Source organism: Vanessa atalanta, chromosome 13 (genome assembly GCF_905147765.1).
Source record: "Vanessa atalanta chromosome 13, ilVanAtal1.2, whole genome shotgun sequence".
Lineage (NCBI taxonomy): Eukaryota > Metazoa > Arthropoda > Insecta > Lepidoptera > Nymphalidae > Vanessa > Vanessa atalanta.
Window position 1 is genome coordinate 4,142,656 of NC_061883.1, and position 17,994 is coordinate 4,160,649.

The 17,994-nt window shown below is 31.7% G+C and overlaps 1 protein-coding gene across 6 annotated transcripts in view; it reads left to right on the forward strand.

Moving 5' to 3' along the window:
* The window catches only part of LOC125068082 (putative polypeptide N-acetylgalactosaminyltransferase 9), a 180,270-nt gene that overhangs the window by 84,195 nt on the left and 78,081 nt on the right, over window positions 1–17,994 (forward strand). For all 6 annotated transcript variants that reach the window (XM_047677076.1, XM_047677079.1, XM_047677075.1 and 3 more), the window contains exon 2: window positions 984–1,055. The gene's annotated coding sequence lies outside the window, so the exon portion shown is untranslated. The remainder of the gene's footprint in view (window positions 1–983; window positions 1,056–17,994) is intronic.

The following is a 17,994-nucleotide window of genomic DNA, read 5'->3' on the forward strand; positions in this document are numbered from 1 at the left end:
TTATAGTACAGATAAATTGAAAGGTTAGAGTGTGAATTTTATATTTAAGCTGATCTCTGTGTGTGTATAGGTATTATAATGAGTTCCTAATATATTTGATTCGCCTAATTTGAGAACGAATTACGACGATTAATATCGTAACAAGCGTTTTTAAGTTTTCATTAATTGATCCAGCAGTAATTATAAAAATTAAAGAAAAAATGTTTCGAAAATGTAATAGGAATATTTTTTGTAAGCGTTGTTGTAATTTGATACTGGGTACAAAATAAAATACAACCAAAGTTTTTTTTTACAGATTTGCAAGGTTATGAAAATTACATTTAAAAGTCAGTTAATAATGAGCGTTTATTTTTTTAATGAACGAAGCATAAATTAGCGTTTTCTCTTTGGTAGTTTAAGTTTTAGACTCTTGCTATTCCGCAAGAGTGAATGTTGAAAATTGTTGAAATGATTCTCTGGAACCAAAATTTCGAGAGCTATGAAATGGGCTATAAAACTTCAGTTGCTACGAGAATATTGCGAAAATAATAAAATTTTGGTACTTTAATTAATTTTGTCTTTACGTCAAATAATAATGAGCCCAGATGGCTAGGATACGACGCGCCGCCACGTATATTTTAACCGAAGGCTGTGAGTTCAAACTCAAGCAAATAATACCGAGTTTTTATAGGCTAAAAATATTTTTATAATTATTTTCGTGTTCAGTTGTGGAGGAAAACATCATGTGTCGCATGGTCGACAGGGTTCCTTGAGAATTTCTACAGAGTATATTCTTAATTGACTGAATTAACGTAGTTATTTTTATTTAATTAAATAACTCTGATCTACTAGTAAAGATATATATAATGATTTCGTATAAAGCTCTAGCTATTTTTACTTCAATTAATATATAATTTAATAACACAAGAACGTCGGCGAATATCTAATTTCAATATTCGATTGATTTATGTAAAGTTATTTTATTCCACATTTTCATTCCGCAGGCAAATCTTGACAGCCGTTGGTCGAAAATTCTCCGTGACTTCCAATCTCGTTATATCAGCTGCATTGAAAAGGTAAGCGATATTACATTTCTTTTGTTTCACATTGTCTTAGTCGACAAATATTTAAATACGACTTCAAATTTCGTTTTAATTTTAATAAAAAACCTGACGATGTACTCCTTAGTATATTATATATATATATATAAATAGCGTACATATGTACATATGTATGGTTCAATGCGATGGCACCGTTTCAATTAGGTCACTCTCACTGCGGGTCCAGATTAAGCAATGATTGACGATTTGTTTGTTTGGTTTCAATACACATGTTATTTCCAATAACATGTGTATTTGTATTAATGATTAATCAATGACTGATTTATTATATTAAATAATTTAGACGAAACTAAATTTCGAAATCGCTTCGACAATCCCTGTCGAATGTACTCTGAACCCCAGGAGCTGTAAGCGACCTTTTTGTGTTTGTTCTATTCTATAAAATCTAAAACAGTTTCACTAAAAATAAGCAATAATAGTCAAGTAGTATTTAATTTAATAAATAGCTACTAACTCTCTAGTATCTTTTAGATCTCAAATTGAATCGTTAGTCACTAAAGGTCACGAGCTTCACAAGGTAGCCATCGGATGCTATAATTGAACTTGTATAGAAAGTATGAATAAAGATATCTAAATATAGACTTTATTCTAAGCGTAAAGAGTTCAAATTACAAAAGCTATCATATTATTATGAATATAATAGGGTCCTAAATTTATTTTTCTCTGCCGTATGGCATTCTCTTAATAAAATACTTTCATTGTATATCTGGATAAGGGTTGTATGACTTTATTATTGGATAATAACTAACTAGTAGATTCTGTGACTTTACTTGCGCGAAAATTATAAAACTATGGGTATGAATGTGAGGGATGAATTTAAAAAAAGTAGCCTACGTTTTTCCTGGGATTCAAACTATCTCAACACTAAATTTCAATCAAAGTCGGTTCAGCGGTTTAAGTGGTAATTTGTTATAAGTAGAAATATTTTTCGTATATATATGTATATAATAATTAAAAGAATAATTATATATTTTATGGTTAGTGAGAAACTTCGAATAGTTAATGATTTAGGAACGAATCATTAATCGAAGTAAAATAAGGACATGAAATAAAATTATATAGTATAGAAAATATTTTTTTATTATTTAAAATTTTTGTATGTCATTGACAGTTTAAACAATATCGATATCATTATAAAATAGTCACATCACTAGACCATTAAGTAATTAGAGACGTTCTCTTATTAAAAGTGCGAGTTTCTATTGATCGAAGCTACAACAAATTATATAATGAGCAATATGTTGTTGGGGAATCAAATAAAGACAGCGGCGTTCTTTGATGTAGTGAATGAAATATTTTGTAAATTTATCTCAATACATTTTTCTTTTAAAAGAAATAATGTTTTTTTTTTTTATAAATGAATTTTAAAATTTTGTCGGAAGCTATATTTATAGCATAGGTTTGTGGACGGGCAGATGGGCCGCCAGATGGTGGTCGCCATTGCCCATAGACATTGGCACCGTGAGTAATTTTAGTCATCTCTTGCATCGCCAATGGCTTGCCTTTTGAACTGAGATATTATGTCTCTTGGTTGCCATTCGTCTCGTGTACAACGGTACGTTCCGTCTCCATGACTTAAATCTACGCAATATTTGACTCTATACATGACTACGGGCCGCTAAATGTTCCGCTTTATGGTAAAATAGCCATGTTATATTTATTGAAAATCTATTTAAATGAAGTTTAATTTAGCATGTGGCATTGTCAACGTGAAACGTTGTTGGATCATTGACAGCGCTATTCGTTCCCAGCAATTATAAAAAACATATAATTTGTTTATCTCACTGAGAGTCTTTTACATTGTGTGTCAAGCCCCATTTTTTTGACAAGGTCCCCCTCATGCTGATTTCTGGATAGCACTAGACATAATAACTTGTTGTCTGTAGTTATATGACATACTCAGACTTAAAAGCACTAGGTTGTAGAATATATGATGTCTGATGTACTCATCCTGATGGGCTTGCCTACAGCCCTACCACCAAGGTAACACGTGACTAAACAGCGGGGACCGTACTTATATATGAGAGTTGTATAATAAAACATTGATTTCTCTCTTTTTGCTATCATTGATTTGCCATTTGAAAGGAGACGAACGTTGTTCTCTTAATCAACAAACCCCCGCCCCCCGCGCCTCCTCTAATCGACGTTTATAAGTAAAGCCGTGGGCTTATAACTCAATTCTCGTCTGTAACAAGGACCTTTGAGTGTATCCAAAGTTGGATAATAAAGCAGTTATCTCGTTCATCGCTGTAATGTCAATACTGTGTATCGTATTGTATCAAGAATTTGTATTCGAAACGAGCAATAAACTCGCTAAAATTACATTTACTTGACATGTCGACGAACGAAATTTAATTACAAGTTGCGGGATACGGTGTAATTTTCCAACGTACAGTAAATTTCAAGCCAATCTTCGTTTTACTGTTATCAAAGTAGAAACATTTTTAATTAGACTAAATTATAAGCTACTTGACCGAGTGGATGGAACGTTTGGACTTTAAAGGAAATATGTGGATTCCAATCGCGTAACACGATACGATGTTGGGTTTTGGGGAAGAGGTTATCGGATGCCTATTCTTTTATTAAATTACATATTTATTAATAATAAAAAGGAATGTTTTACTACTTGGTAAGGTTTTGTGCGAGTCCGACTGGGTAAGCTGGCTCACCAATTATTTATTCTACCACCAAGCAGAAATACTTTGTATTGTTATGTTCTGGTTTTAAGGGTAGGTGACCAGTGCAATTACAGACACAAGACTTAATAACTTAGTTCTCAAAGTTGGTGGTGCAATGAAGATGTAAGATCCTAATATATAGACACGATCCTAAAATTTCTTACGGCGACATTGTCTTAGGGCGGTGGTGACCACTTACCACTAGGTGTCCATTTGCTCCTGCCACCACCATTCATGAATAAAACTTGTACTTACCTTCTTGTGAACCAATTCACTCATCCTGTGGGACAAATTTTCTTCGTATATATGATTAAAATTAAATAGAATCAAATGATGATGCATATCGCGGCTTATTTTCAGATTTGTAGCTCGTTTCGTAAGAATGTAATTTGTTTTGAAATAGAATATATTTTTCATACATTCCAAATGAAATAGTTTCACGTTTTCGTTGTTTTGTATCCGAAACAATTAGATCCGAATCAATTATCTCAGTGGAACAAGTCTAGGTTCCATTCCTGGTGAAAGGTATTGCGCAACGACTTGTGTAACTGCGCATCTGACCGCATGTGAACTAAAGATTCTCATATACATATTTACACCTTTTATGTCACTTTCTAAGCTAACAGAGAAGACGTCTCCGTTTGAATTATCACTGTCTATTGGATCCACTGTTATGTGAATATTTATTCGTTTTGAAATTATTCTCTCAGTTTGATATCAGTATATAATAATATCTTGAATTACTTTATGTATTGCGTCACGTGAATTTCTTGAATGCTTTAAATTATTTTAAATTTAGAAGTTATGATAATACATTATTTTTGCATGCGTGTGATTTAATTACATTGTTTTCAAAGTTGGACAAAATAGAAAGATGAAAAATATTTACTGAATAGAATATGTATTACTATCACATTGATGCTTGTTAATGATATTTAGCGCAGAGAAGGTTTTTTTTTTTTTATTGAATCGCAGATCTTAAAATTTAACAGTCCGATTTGAAAAATTTACATCAGATAGTTTATTAAGTGGAAGGTCATCACGCTACGACCCAGAGGCGACGAGCGCCGCATTAGACGCTGCTTAGTGACATTTAACGCGGACGAAACTGCAAGGCGCAGCTAGTTCATATATGTATATTGAGTAATAAAACTTCTTCAAAAATATTACTTATCATGGTTATGGCAAATTATATGCACGATTTAGATAAAGCTGCACAATGCAGTGCAATTCGCTTTGCATTAATTGAGATTATACGTAACGAAGTCATAATACGTTATTAACCTCTCGAAATAATGAAGCGAATAATTATTATGTTACAATTTTTTTTTTTATCGTAGATATCTATGAACGATTCCAATCGAAATTGTTAACTTAGGCTTAAATAAATCTAGATAAATATAATTATAGATATATTTAAAAACCCGTTACATTATTCTACGTCTACTCCTTCGTATATATTAGCACAAGTATCTATAGATCTCATTTGACCCGGATGTAAAGGCACGCGATGCTAAAGGTCGGGTGATGCATCGTTACGAGCCTTCGCGGTAAAATACTGCAAGATATTGTAGTATATTATTCAGGTTATAAAAAATATAATAAATTAAATTGTAACGTGATCAGTAATAAACAAGAGTGCGAGTAAATTTATTCGCATTGAATATAATAATATTTTAGTAAAATGGTGATGGGTGCTTAAAATTACGCAATAAATGTGCGATCACACGGTTATGATTGTCAAGTAGGTAACACTTTGCGCTTTCTTGCATAAACCAGTTTGCGTAATTAAACGTTTGCATGTAACGGTACATTACATGCATCTCCGAAAAGAAAGGCCGGCTCATTTATCGTTGTAATGCTAAATACTTATTTATGATTTTTGATTTTTAGTAGTTTTAATGCCACAAGGAAGCTGGCCTTGAATTTAAAGTACGGTACATTTGTAAGACCGGTACGGTCTTCTGCGCAAACTGGATTGCGTATCTTATCCGTAATTCGAGAAGAATGAATATCGAACAGGTTTCAATCCCTCAATATTATTACACAATAAGCATCTGTTAAAGTAATTAGAATTTAAAATATACCTTATATTGAAATACCAGCTTGTCAGACAAGGGCATTTTCTTTGGCATCCAACTTACAATGTGCTAGCGATAAAGCTTTTTATGCATTATATGTTCCTCTTTTGTTTTCACTTGGACTCATATTGTATTTTACAGATTAAGACTAAGTTATAAATATATAGTATAAACATTTGTAACAATTGTTTAAGACATTAACGATTACGCGTAAAGTCTTCGACTTGTCGAATTGTAAATTCCAGACATATGACATATGGAACGATTTAACGTTCTAAGATTTCGTTCCTGATGCTTTGTCTGTGTAATGATATTGAACCTTTTATTTAATATGTATGTGAATAATGAACTAATATTTCTAGAAGATGAAAGTTCCATTTGCAATGAGATGGAAAGTAAATAAATGAAAACATTTACCGTCTGATGTGATACTAGCTAGTCGTTACGATTTTGCACGGGTAATATTACTGTTCACGAGAATACGTGATATATATTTTTTTAAATTATTCATTATAATAAACAAATGTTGTAATTGTAATGTCAGTATAGAGCCAAGCCAGCGGTTTCAAATGTTAACAAATTTAATTATTATTAAAAAGTAAGCGAAACAAAGTGAAAAGTAGACGAAAGTTAAACTTTAATATATAAGTATTAAAAAAAAAAGTTTCATACTCATATTACTTTTAACCGCCGTTTAAACTGCCGTCTCGTTATTCTTTGTATATATTACTTACTAGTGATAGCCCGTGGATTCGCTCGCGTTTATGCTCAAGCTTACTTCATACCGAATTTCGTCAAATTCTATTCAGTGGTTCGGCCGAGAAAGAGCATCCGACAGACAGACGGATAGACAGAGTAACTTTCGCATTTATAATATTAGTATAGATTGTTAGCCGCCCGCTTCGTTGGGCAAGAAATAAGAAAAAGGGGAAGGGATAACGGAATTCAAATAATGTGTAGTCTATACCATCTACGGCCGATTCCGCGTCGATTGGTCATAGCATCATATCGATACGTACGGTTGTTTTCACGTGATTGGAGCACAAAAGAAAAAAAAAAAAACTAGGTATGTTTGTATAGATATTCGGGCTTTGACCAAGATTATAGTTTGTTTTTTGTTTTGATCATACAAAATTGAAATTTATTTTAATATATGGTCCGATTGAGTCCTGTAACTATAATATAATTGGAAAGTCAGAATAGTAATATCTGTGTTTATTCGGAATAAAAAAAAGACAACCTTGTGATATTACTTTAAAGACTCGATGTTAGGGCTTTGTGCAAGCCCGTTTGGTAGCTACCGGCCATAGGTACATCATATATAATACCGCCACACACCAATTCTTAGTATTGTTGTGTTCTAGTTTGAAAGGTGAGGTAGTCACTACAGGCATGTAACATCTTAGTTCCCATGTTTGATGGCGCATTCGCGATGTAAGGGATGCTTAATATTTTTTACAGCGCTAAGCAAATCGGCGGTGGCGATCGTCATCAGGTGACCTATTTGAAATAAAATATTTATATAAATATATATTCACTCTTGCTGATTAGGGTATAAATGTATAATTTTGTAAGTTTTAGATTTTTGTTAATTTATATTAATAAAACTAATACATATTTTAAAATGTCAAATATTGACCTCATATTATGTGTAATATGGTAATAAAGCGACTGTGAATTTAGATGCGCAACCCAGACTGTATTTATAATAAAGGCCGCCATCTTGGTTATTGGTCATCTTGGTTACTAACTGTTTGAGTTACACACGAGACTATGCAGTCTCATTGTTGTATATCACTCGCTTCACTCTTCTTTAAGCGATTAATAGTCACTAGCCCTTATAGAGTTCAGCTTGTTTGCAGCTGCTCACTACTTATTGTGGCCGCCAGCTTCAGATTTTCCTATGCACAGCTATAAATAACATGATTATTAATGTCGAAACATTACTTAACTATATAAATATTTCATAACGCACGAAATTAGTAAAACTCTTTCAGTGTATTTAAGATGGTTTTTATATTATCGTTTTTATGTACATGTTAAGATCTTGTAATTATACGTTTTGTATTATGACGTTCCCCACATGTATGTACGAGTCACCCTGACCTGAGTGTTGAGCAAAACGATAATGTACGAGTGTTTATTCAATTAAAATTTTTTTTTTGTTTAGTTAATAATAGTTATTCATATCGTTTAGTTTTGCTTATTGCTGTCTGTTGAAAACTGACGTGTATGTGATTTTTTTAACTATTGCGTTGTTCGTTTTTTAATTTTGTTCAGGTATTGCGTAGGTATGTGTAACTTTAAGCGTAAGCATTGTTTACTAATTACTACGACATATTACACCATTTTTAAAAGCAGATATGCAAAAATAATTTTGTTATATTAAAAAGTTTGTTATAATAGCAGTCGCTCCCCCGTTTTATTTCATCTATACTAATATTATTAGTGCGAAAGTAACTGTCTGTATGTTTGTTGTTCTATACGGTCAAATCAGTAAACCGAATTTGATAAGCTTCAACTCCAAAGAATGATATAAGCTACACATTACAAAAAAAAAATACTAGCGACCCATTCCGGCAATTTATTCATAAAGAAAACTATATGATATAAATTTTATTTATACCCTTAGCTTTCTACCACTGAAAAAAATGTTTAGAATAACATCTTTATTAGCGGAATTTAACCCCTATATACAAACAAACAAATTTAAGCTTTTTATAATATTATTATAGATTCAGTAAATAAAGATACTATGCATTAAATTATAAATTGGAAAGCAAAGTGATGTGAAAGTTCTATGTTAATCGATTCAGACGCGTTTGTGTGAATCAAACCTAAAAATTGAATATTATAATATCTGTATAAACTTAATTAATGTAGTTCAAACGACTGGGCCGCTAAATGTCAGTATATTAATATTTAAGCCATTAATGTTAATAACGCACCATTTTTTTTATATCCTCATCTTGCATAACAAGGCTGAATCGTTTTTTTTTTAATGTGTCATCTTCGTCGATGTCGAGACAAACAGGTTTTATATCGAAATTCAATCAACCTGATTTGTATGGTAATCTATTAAAATGTAGATCGAGGTCACATATCGATATTTCACAATACGATAAGAATATATTATTAAAGATCAGCACATACTAATGACTCTATTAAGATTTTTGTTTGTTATATTTGTTGTTAACTTTTCCTCCTGTTCTTTGTTGAGTGTCCTCATAATTTCGTAAGGAGTAAAATCTGGAGGCGTAAATCGAAAATAATCCATTATAATAACAAGGATGAAACCTTACTTAAGGGCGGGACAACGTGTAAGGGCATTAAGGAACAAATGATATAAGTCATAGAAAAAATGGTGCGCATTTTCACATCGAAGAATAGTAGAATATCAGTCGTTGTTTTAAAAATGTTTAAATAAAATTGACAATGTAAATATATGTTGATATATTTAAGTGTTTTATATACAACTTTACTTTATACTTTATCGAAAACCACAAGGAGAAAATAAATAAATACAACATGGATACAGCCTAAATAAAGGAGGCGTACAATTTTAGCCTATCGCTACATAGCGATCCTTTCCAGGCAATCAACGGTGTTGGTTAGGATATCTCATAGAATATGATACAACTTTAAAACTATTTTCTCAGAAATTAACTAGTACTTCTAATGTCTGATATTAGACGCTGTACTGATTGCAGGGCTCAGAATCATCTGAATACCGGTTATTCCACCGCAAAACAGTTATTCTTTGCATTGTTGTGTTCCGGTATAATTCAGGGTTAATTCCAGGGTCATACGCTTTTCGATCCAACGCTGGAAAAATCATTTAAATTACATAAAATCATGACGTGAGTATTCATTCGATTTTAACTCAAGACATACATAGTTAAATATAATTAAAGCGGATATTGTATAATTGTATAATATTATCATTTCGTACTATTTAAAATTTTCAGGTTCAATCTCGGGAAAATACCACGTAATTCGTCTGAAATTCGTTACCTTCAAATTCAATCTTACTTCAAATGAAATCCAAGAGGGTGAGGCATCGGGTTTCGCTAGTTGTAAATATTTTCCAAATTATTTACTTGTTACGAGCGAAACTAATATTTGTTTCGCTTATTGTAGCAATTGATATCGTAGATGTTGCAAGTATTTACAACAAAATGTATTAGTAACGTGTAACGTGTATCTTGGTTTATACTAAAATGTTCCATACAAATCGAAATCACGAGTCATCAACAAAATTCACACAAAACGCATTTATGTTAACGATCTGTGGTCACTGTTGTTTATTAAGTATATGAGGTGATGATTTCTGTTCTGACACATAAAGTATATTTACTAATACGCAACCTAATAACAAAAAAATATATATATTAATTAATCTTATTTTTATATTCGTTAAATTTAAGATCGATGATTTTGTCCAGATGTGTTTATTTTATATAAGGATTGACCACTTTCGTTTTTCTTATGATGTCGATGTGTTGCTTAGAAATTAGATTTGCATATCAAGAACCTATCATGGATAGGCAGATTGAAGATCACTCTGCCTATAAATACATAGTACATATCTCGGACCGATCTGAAGCTCAGATTGTAGATGTAATATTAATTGCGTCCGTTAGTTTGATGGTCTGACTATCCTAGACGTGCATATTAAATATTGGTTAACCTATTACTATATAAAATATTAATTGATCGATTTTATTTCATTGTAACCACAAAATATGTATTTGTGTCTTCAGCCTTATTAAGCATTCGTAGTTACAATTTTTAAGTGGCTTGTAGTTTAAATATATCAAAATTATTCTTTTTGAAAATTCACTATCTCATTCAACATTCATTCATTACATAGGTACTTATATAATAAACGATTTATTATTATTAAATTTTCGTAGTGATAGTTGAACACCTTGATTCAACATATGAAGTGAACAAAAACAAAAAAATATATACGAGAAATTTACAAAAAAAAGAAATATAAAGATTATTTTATATGTAATACAATACTAGGAGTATATTTGGAAATATTTTCACATATATTTCTGATGAAACATCGTATCCCATTATACATATGCCATCACAATGCCACAAGTTATAAAGCTTTACATTTTACAGGTTGTGGCTTACTGTAAATTTTGAACAATAACGATTCAGCAAAAAATATATATGGCATACAATAGAGCGTCCTCAACCGGTAAATCCACTGATTTAAGATAGTACGGACTGGACATATGATTTTTTTTTTCTTTTAATCGACAGTTACTGTTATTGTGTATCAAAAATGTTTGCGTATGTGATTATTATTAGCCTTATATATTTATAATAACACTAAATGCCCGATGTACTTTTTTTTGTAATATTTTAATATATTTACATAATTGAAAAAGTGATTTGTCAATAGACTAATAAAAAAATGCAATGTGATTCTTTTATTTTTTTAAATACTTAATTTGCCATCTTTTTTTCCTACAACAAAACGTTTTGTTTTCATACAAGATTTGTTAATTGGATGGTATAAGTTATAAAATCATCAGAAATGTTATTTAAGTTGAGTGAATGAGGCCGCTTTGGTCAGTAGGCAGCTGAAATAATATATAAGGCTTATTGGACGTCTAGCGATGAGATACATAATACACAAGGTACGACGATGTCGTAATAGATGTGTGATGTGATGGGTGCGTGAGGGTAGTCAAAAACGTTGAGAATTTTAAAGGAAGGAGATGTTGAAAGGAGGCCAATACTTAGTAACTAGTGAGATCAGACAACGGTAGAGAATGACGTCAAACAACTATACATATTCTATAAATACAGATCGAAGCCTGTCTTACACTAGATGGATTTTGCTAAAAATTGGAAAGTTAGTAGCTTCATTTCTGGCGCACACTATCTATCAACAATATTTATTATATACACAGAACCCCTCAGACGATTGTCATCGACATGGATTCTAGCGGAGCCGCCAAATTATTTCCTCATAGCTCACCCATCACCGCTTTGCTATTTAGCATATTTTTATATTATGTATATAAAAGAAAGAGTTTCCTATCATTGTCAATCTGTATTTCCTAAGCCAGACGAGCGTTACCATAAGAATACCCGTGATACAACTGTTCCATGATTATAATAACATTGAACACGAGGAAGCTATTAACGAACTGAAAGATAACACTCAAGTCTCAATTGGAAATAAAATATCCAATTAGCTCCCTAGGTTTCCATTAAACTCAAGCAAGTAGACAATTTCAAACTCTTAAGATTTGTTATATATAAGAAAAAACTAGTCTATAAATAAGGTTAAAGCACTGAAGGTATCATGTCGTAAAGTTAATTTATCATTATTGTTTGCAAGTTAACGGGAAAGTTATTTACCTTGAATTTGTTTGAAGAGTTTTTTATGATGAAAAATGTTTAAATGAGCCGTAGTATAAAAGTACGTTTCACAGAGATGTATAGTCTTGTCTTGACGATATTTAAATCTTAATATTAATATAAAATGCAATCTTGCATTTTCGCAGCCGAGCATCGAATTCGTTAGGATCTCATACAAAATAATTTTATTTCTTCATTACACCTGCCAATAGTGTCGCTTACAACTTCTCGAAAAAAATGACGGATGACTAACCGAAGATTTACTTATATACTACCTATGGTTTACTTTATCAAATACATATTTAAAAAAAAATACCTACACTCAAAGTCTATGCAACTAAGTATTTCGTTGTATTCATATTTTATTGTGCAGGTTCTTTAATGATGACTAACCTTTGCCCGAAACGGGTGAGTCGACGCAATCAGTCGTTTTCTTAACAAAGTACCGTAAGGTCGCTAGATAGTTAATGGATGAATTGATATTCATAGAAAAGGTGAAGGCGATACGAATGTCGAATATAAAATTTATGTAAAAAATGTTCGTATAATATAAAGCGTGCGTTACTTAGTGCTTAGGTCATTGATCTAATTTTTCCTTTTATTAAAGACAAGTATTTATGTCCTTCCTTGTCTAGAACATATATAAATACCGACGTCCTGCTATAAATAAAGTCATTAATAAACAATTCATATTAATAATGTATTCTAGACACAACGCATAAACAAAGGTACACGCTTACTAAGCAAGTTCCTTTGCATTATCTAATCAGTTTTCTACTTATGGTATTGGGTAGTTCCTTCTAGTTTTAAGTAAGAGTCGTATAAATATAATTTAAAAGTCTACCTTATTTCATATGTTTAATTCATAGTCGTTTCACAAAACACACAAATTTTCGTATACAATATAAAAAAAAGCTTGTAAAAAACTATAATTAGTAATCGTTTATTCACGAGTACATGCAGGATATTCCGTTGTGTCTATCAGTTTCCTACATCTAATGTTATTGTTTTTTTTTCTGTAAACTTGACCTTTAAAATAAGTGCTCAGTATGTAATGCAAGAACGATTGAATTAAATTCTTATATTTTTTATTCAATTATCCAATATTGTATGAATCAGCATTAGGTACTATTTGTTTGCTTTACTAAAATTAAAAAAATGACAAATCTGACCCACCTGTCGGTTCTGATAAGTGTACGATTATAACCGATTATAACGCTTCCCGCAGGGGTCGGTTTTTGGGCGTCTATTGTTGAACCTCTCGTAAGCAGTTCTTTTAAGGTATCAGACTCGTCTGCAATGCGGATAGACAATAAGTGTGGCTCTTCAACTCTGCCGTATTCACACAGAAAACAATAAAGTATCAATACACGTATGCTAAAATCTGATAGGGTAAGTTATTAAGTAAGTTACGTTTAGCTCAAATTGGAAAATGAACTTAGAGTTTAGACTCCTCAAAATATATAAAACGGTACATCACACAGATTACGCATAATATTACAGATTGTTTTTTTTTTTACGAATTAATGCAAACGGCTGTATAACAGAGTCGTATACATTAAAATTCATAAGCGAATTAGTTCCGGACATTATAAAATTAAAAACAGTGAAAGCAAATAACTTTCGAGAGAACGTATACATTTAAAAAATAGAAAATAATGTTCTAGACGTTGAAATTATTCAAAGCTTTATCAAATATATTGTTAAAGATATTCAGCGATCGTTTATTGAAATTTAAAATTATCATATATCTTTCGTTCTCTTTATCAGTGAACTCTTTGAAAGAACCACATTTGGTTACTCGACTGCGGTCTTTTTGATATTTGACTTGCTAAGGGATCACGTACTGAGCTATAAATTTTCTTTGTGCTGAAAGTCATCAAAACTAGATATTCTATTCTGATAAGAATTTATTCTGATTCTGATTATTAAATCAATTTTATGTGCTGATTGCGTGATGCGTAATTTGAGCAGCTACCTAGCCTCACTTCGGCGCTGACGATTGCAAATTCTGTCTTGACAAATATTTGCCTTCGACCATAATAAATGTTTGTTATGATCTGGATTTTCGTGAATGTGCCTGTGTGTATTTTTATAGAAAAGAAGTGTCTACTTTCTTTCTTTTAATCTTTAAATAATCAAACCTCCACCTCCAACCTCCACCTTCAACTCGTATTACAACTTACAACTTCGTATCTGTTTTCCGTGTCTATTTTGGCTATATTTTTTAATGACTTTATTTTTTGATTTTTATTATTTCTAGGTAAAAGGACACTTTGAAATAAATTAAGATACTCATATGAAAGTAAAATTTTATTTGTATCCTGATTCATTTTCCCATATTTGCGACTTCTAATGAATTTAAATATTGTGTTCCAGTTCCTTTGAAACTTGAAACTTTGTACTAAAAGTTTTAGGCATTTATTTACATTCACAACTTGATTTGATATCACTGGTGAGAAAAATACCACGTGCTTCATTTTTCACATTGTGTTACATCCAAAATACGGAGTTCGAGATGAATTTTAAGCACAAAATAATGTAAAAACTGAAAGCCCAATAAAAACCCACAATCCATTAGTTATATTCCTGTAAATAATTATGACTAATAGAATTAATGAATAACATGAATGTGAATTTGTTTTGGTATTGGTTGCTTTCTTACGGATAAATTACAAAATACAATATTGAAACTCTTTAACTCTAAGATGAATCCATAAAAGTTTAGCAAATTATACTAATATAATATAATATACCATTAAAGACAGCAGTTGTACTCTTCACTTCAGAATTGTCCACTCAAACGTTGGAGTACGAATAAAAATGCTGCAAAATCCACTGAAAGGAATTCAGTTTGATTGTCTCATGAAATAAAAGACAAAAAAGTACAGTTTTAGAGAAGTTCTTCCAGCCAACGTTATTAAACTTCCTGCCGTGCACCGCAAGGTTTGAAATTAAATTAATACGCGGGACGGATTGTCTGGCTTTAAACTTGATAATAATTTTTGGCGGATCGACGTGAGTGATTTTTTGCAACATCCCCAATATCGTTTGTGGATAATAATACGTAATCTATCATTTTCGTAGGGTTAGTAATTTCGTATTTCGTATTATAAGTAGGATTTTTTTTAAATCAAATCTGATAGTTTTTTCTATATTCGCTGGTGAAGGAAAATGTTGTTGTTTGTTTGTTGTTGTTACTTTCCCTACTAATGTTGTCCTTTTCCCTACCAAAGGACCCTAAAAATTGTATTCGATGGATAACGTAAAAAATACATCCAATGGATTTCTTAATTTAAAATTTCAAAGACTGTGTAGTATGGAGATTGCTATTCTGAATTTTTTCACGAGCAACTAATCGATACCCCACAAGTGAGTGATCCCAACAATATGTCCCCAGCTAATGATCTCCAAGGCTTATCGGTTCGCCCGTCGCATGTCATTTTTACGGATTCGTAGGGATTTATGTAAATTTGTTTTGTCAGCGACCCGCCTTGCCACGCGGCAAATCTGCTACCGATATTGAGTATATTGATATTGACGTTTTTCGAGCACTCTCCTTTGACATCTATCTCGTAGCGGTCGTGATAAATAGCTACTCGTTCATACGTACATATGTCATTGTAGTGTGTGATTTATCGTACAGGTTATAAAGTTTCATATCGATATGTTGAATATTTACAACTCTGACCATTTAGCGATTGTGTAGGTATAGTTTCGACTGGTCAAAGCGCTATTAATGTGCATTGTTTTACAAATATAACGCAAGTCGGTGTAGTATTTGGTGATATGACTCAATTGATTCCAAGTCCAATACGGTTTAGACCTTATCAGTGGAGATAGCTCAGGATTTAATTCGAGCAAGTAGCAATGAGTTTCAGGCGCTTGCTATTTAATGCTATCTAATCATGCTAGGTAGTTAAGAAATAGATCGGTAACAAATCTGAACGTGTTCGGATAAAATCTACCCATACGTATATCCACGACCCTTCTCAAATCAGTGCGATATAATGAGTATTAATAAGAGAGGCTAGGCTAGCTAACAGCTGACCGATGAAGGTCATTTATGTAGTAATCGATCTTAATCTATATAATCTAAATGCAAGTTCGCTTTATATCTAAACTATTGAGATGGTTTAATTTAGAACATAACGCGTCTAAACTCGACAATGGAGCGTCTTCGCGGATTCAATGAGCGTGCACATGATTGGCTCTGATAGGGATGACGGAGAATGGGACATTATGCCTCAGCGTTTCGCTTACATTGCGAACATGTTCAAGCGAAATTGTTATCTACTTTGTAATAACTATCTTCGAACGTACGATGTCTTAAAATAAGTTTTCTTACCCTCGTTGTTACATAAAGCCTGATAGTAGGGACGACTGAGCGAATGGATATTGTGAGCAGAAAGTGGATCTTAGCGGTCTCGTCCAAAATCGAGCAAATACCAATAAAAAAAAAGTTCCAAGTGTACATGCATGGGATTATTGTCTTGTTTACTTATCCATAACCTGGAAAACCTGTTGCATAATAAACTATTTTGTAGTTAGTAAGTAGTTTCCAGATATTATGTGAACGGACAAAGGAGGACTGGCGGAAGATCATGTCTATTCTTTGTAGATTTTTATGATATTAAAATAGTTTTCATAAATGTTATTCAAGCTTATGTCATTTAAACATTTATTAAAATCATATACATTAATATTAAAAACAGTTTATAAACGTTTGCTTTAATATTTTCGTGCTTTTGACATTGCTTTTTTTATGTCAACGTAGCCTTATGTCATAATGCGGTAATTTATTCTGCAAAACTTCACAGTGAGTGTTCGTTGCATACGTTCTAGCTGTTAATTCAACCTCGTCCAAATACTTGCATATATTACACATAACGCGTTTATATTATGTTTATAAATATACTAAACGTTCTATTGTTCATTGCATATAACCTTAGAGATAAGTGAATTTCAATTTATAAGGCTTACTAAGATTTCTGATGACGAATTGTTTATACCAGACATTTAAATCGGTCATACTGATATTGTTTACAGTCTGGGTGATGTTTTGTTAATATAACACCTGATTGTGATTTCTTACTTGATATAAAATAAATATATATTCTGAACAAAGGAATCGCGTTTCGAGGCAGAATTACTACGGATGTCAGATAAAAGGGACGGGACGTACCCCACGTACAATATTGTAGCAGGATTTGAAAGAGAGTGATAATAATTTAATCATCCATCAATCATCATTCGTAAAGGTGGTCTGAACCTGAAATATATTTGAGCAATTATGCAATTAAACAAATTTCTAATGTTTATTTTTGTCATAATTATATTGATTAGGTTTTTGTACTTGTCTGGCTCTTATCGCTTATTTTTATTTGCACCATATTATATTCTCTGTTCAACTAAGAGTTGAATGGAAAATGTCTTTGACCATATCTCTCTTAGTATAATCAGTCCTAATAAATAAAAGTCTATTTTTCGATTAAAAATTATAGAACGAGTAAGTTTATTTGTTGGATACACATAAACTCACTCGGTTTTTTAACCGTTTCTCTTAATATTATACCCTGTATTATTCGATAATATAAAAGTATATTTCGAAGGATTTGTTTAGGATCAAACTTTATAAAGTAAACCAACTAAATGTTGTTTAGGCTGAATAATTAATTCTCACAAAAAAATAAAATACTTAATTTATTATTAAATTTTCAATTGTCGAGAATAATTTTACCAAAT